The 3,527-nt window shown below is 45.7% G+C and overlaps 1 non-coding gene across 1 annotated transcript; it reads left to right on the top strand.

The window, feature by feature from the left end:
• Nucleotides 1–2,791: 2,791 nt before the first annotated feature.
• Nucleotides 2,792–2,897, top strand: LOC134374203 (U6 spliceosomal RNA). Its single transcript, XR_010023076.1, has one exon. It is a non-coding gene; the product is annotated as a U6 spliceosomal RNA (small nuclear RNA).
• Nucleotides 2,898–3,527: the final 630 nt, after the last annotated feature.

Here is a 3,527-nt window from a genome sequence, read left to right as displayed (position 1 = left end):
AAGCTCTATTTCTGGTAAATGAATATTCTTTTGTAGATATCTATTTTTCTTTTATATATTGTAAGTTAAAATGAATTGTTTAAGAGAGCAGACTCTCCAATAATATTTTATGATTCTCAGCATTAACCATTTTTTTTGTTATTAATGATCAATCCCAAATGGTAACACATTACCGTAATTCAAAATGTACAAGAAGCTTGTCTGATGAACAGGTGAACCATGAGGGAAGGAGAATGCAAGAGGAGAGCTAGCAGGTTGCAGAAAAGGTAAGTTTAACTTGGGAAACTCAGGTTAAATAAACTAGGAAATCTTGATACATCTTGATATCTCTAGCAACGAAGATAATCAAAACAGATAGCTATGTGAGTATATCCCTTGCTATTTGTGAAGGGCTTTTTTGAAAGCAGGTGCCTGGTACACCTTTTCTCCAGAGCGTTCCATGGCTGGCTGCTTCTTGTCACTTAGATTTCTATTTAACAGGCACAGAAAGCACCTACCGTGTGCCTCTTACTGGGAGTGGAGGCCCCACTGTGCATTCTGGAAGCCCAGGGTCTTGAGTCCCCTGCTCTTAGAAAAGGGCTTAGCACAGATCTCAGGCTCAAGAAATATTTGCTGAATGAACAAATGGATGATTATCCCTAGTTTACAGACCCCAAAACCAAGTCTCAGAAAGATTACATACCTTGCTGAAAATGATACAGCTGGGCTGTGGAGCAGCTCAGACTTCCAGCCTAGGTTCCGAGCTCTACACCACTTATTGCCATAGGAATGAATTATGGGCTGCTTATTCATGTGATGGGATTGTATTTTGAAGTAGGAGCAGTCCTTGCTTTGCACAGTAGTACAGGACTGTAAAAAATGATGTGCAAGCTAAAACCATGCAAAGCAATCTTAATAATCAATGGGTGGTGATGGTTGCACAACATTGCGAATTCACTAAAATCTACCAAATTGTATGCTTTATTTATTCATTTTTTAAAAAGTTTATTGATTAATACTACTATTTTTTTTTTTTTACATTCTAAGATGTTGTTGTGGGGCAGTTGGGAGGGAGAGGGAGAGGAGAAAGGTGAAGGAAATAGGGTGGAAGAAGGAGGAAGGAGAAGGAGTGGGATTGAGGCTTGTGACACTCCCTCATTCCTGCAGGGGAGACCAGGGGGCTTCAGGTGGTGGCTTCGTCATTGCTGGGCTGGATGCAGATGTCATGGGGGTGTGGCTGAAGCCCTTGCCCCAACACCACCCCAGCTTGGGAGCCTGGGGTGCTTCCTGCGGCAGCTTGATGGTCGTCACTGGGCTGGTTGTGGGTGTCAGGGGTGTGTGGCTGAGGCCCTCAGCCCTCCCTCCTCCCTGGCTTAGTAGCCCAGGGGACTTCCATTCCTTCTAGGTTTTACAGGTGTTCTTTGGTGATGAGAGACCTTTACTAGTTAATATCAAACTTTGTCTCCAGTCTGAGGGTATTTTATTTTTTCTTTCAGTTCTGTGTTAGATTATCTGCTGTTCCCACTACTTAAACTCTGCACTAAAACTAATTTGTTGCCCTATGCTTACTTCTAAAATGGGGGAACTTTCTGTGGGGACCAGTACTTGAGCTCTGTGGTTGAGCTAAATTGCTGCTTTGCTGCTGATTCCCTGGGGAAGGCTTTTTGTGCAGCTCAGGGTTTAGTGGTTGGCTTTACAGGTACTTCCAGGACTCGTGTGATCTGGTGCACCTGGATTGTGTACAAAGTCTGGTCTGGGCCTGAGTCTTCAGCAAACTGCTCCCCCTGCAGTTCTATATTCCTGACCAGTCTCCAGTGAGTGGTCCTGTGCTGACTGGGGGGCAGATCAGCTGTCCTTGCTGTGTCCCAGTGTTCCCCCGGTGGGCCTGTCTCCCCCACCACCCATGCTCCAAACATTTCCCATGGGGCGGGCCATGTGCCGGTCCCTTGCGATGACTCACTGGCCTCTGAGTGGCTCCTTTTTTTCAGTTGTTGTGGCTCCTTGCTCCTATGTGGGTCCACAGGAACCCTATTAGTGGTCTTGCTGTCCTGGGGGTGGCTTTTGCCAGCTCCTGCTCCGTGTGCTCTCCAGCTCCTGCCTTGAAGTGGCCGAGGCTCAAAATGTTCGGAGCGGTTCTTTCTTTCTCTCATTGTGGCTTCTCCCACTTTCATGCACCCCGTAGGTCTCTCCTCCTCTTCGTTTGAGCTCTCATGGTCCCAGTTTAGCTGTCATTGCTTTTTGATAGTTGTAAATTGGTTGATTTGTGGGAGAGAGTGATGCTGGGGACCGTGTATTCTGCCATCTTGACCAGAGCCCAAATTGTACACTTTAAAATGGTTAAAGTGATGAATATTATCTCAATAAGTTTTTTTATGCAATTCTTTGTTTTCCAAAAAAATTTTTTTAAATGAACGGGTGGGGAGAAAAAAACAATCAATGGGAACATTATGATTTTCTGTGCCCTTCGGAACATTAAAAACTATTATTGGTTATAAATACAGTTATGTATTGATTAATGATGGGGATACATTCTGAGAAATGTGCCGTTAGGTGATCTTGTTGTTGTGCAAAATCATAGAGTGTACTTACACAACTCTAGATGGTATAGTCTGCTACACACCTCCAGCTCCTTTATAATCTTATGGTACCGCTGCGGAAAATGTGCTCCATCACGACCAAAACGCTGTTATGCAGCACATGACTGTATAGAGGGAAATAAAAAATCATAAAACTAATATTCATTTGATACACTCTAAAACATTAGAAAGATTGAGAATTAAAATGCTTTGTTTCTCTGTACAAAACATCAGGAGTGCTCACTTTAGCAGCACAAATACTAAAACTGGAACCATACAGGGAAGATTAGCGTGGCCCCTGAGCAAGCTGACGCCCAAAGTCATGACGTGTTCCGTGGTTGTACGGTGTTGTGGAGACACTTAATGCCACAGAACTGTGCACCTAGAAGTGGCTGAGGGGGTGCTATGGGTCAGATATGTCCCCTAAAAGTCCATGTACTGGAAACTTGAGCCCCGCTGTAACAATGTTCAGAGGGTGGGAAACCCAAACACGGTAACTGAAAGGTTGTGCCCTTGAGAGGCGACTAGACTGTGAGGACTGTGCGCTCCTGAACGCGCGGATCCACTCGTGGGGACAGGCGGGGGGCCAGTGAGCTCAGCTCGCTCTCGCTCAGCCGCTTCTCACCATGGGACACCGCGTTGCTGTAGAGTCACCACCAGAGAGAGGGCCTCACCAGAAGTGTTCTGAGGACTGGGGACTTGCCAGCCACTAAACCGTAATAAATAAATTTCGTTTATATGTCCCTCAGTTTCAGGATTCTCTTATGACTCCTAAAAATGGGGTCACACAGAAGGTAAATTTTACGTTATGCGTATTTAATCACAATTAAAAAAAACCTCAGGAGTAGTCTGCACGGTCCCTGCTGTCCAGTCACCGTGTCACCCGTCATGCATGAGCATCTCTTCCCCGCCCCGTCCTGTCCTGTCCTGGGGGCTCCGCTCCCAGCGCGCTGTCGCCGCACTTCCAGGGCT

The sequence above is a fragment of the Cynocephalus volans genome, chromosome 3 (assembly GCF_027409185.1).
Source record: "Cynocephalus volans isolate mCynVol1 chromosome 3, mCynVol1.pri, whole genome shotgun sequence".
NCBI lineage: Eukaryota > Metazoa > Chordata > Mammalia > Dermoptera > Cynocephalidae > Cynocephalus > Cynocephalus volans.
The sequence above is the reverse complement of the archived record's forward strand: the minus strand, read 5'-3'. Positions and strand labels throughout refer to the sequence as shown.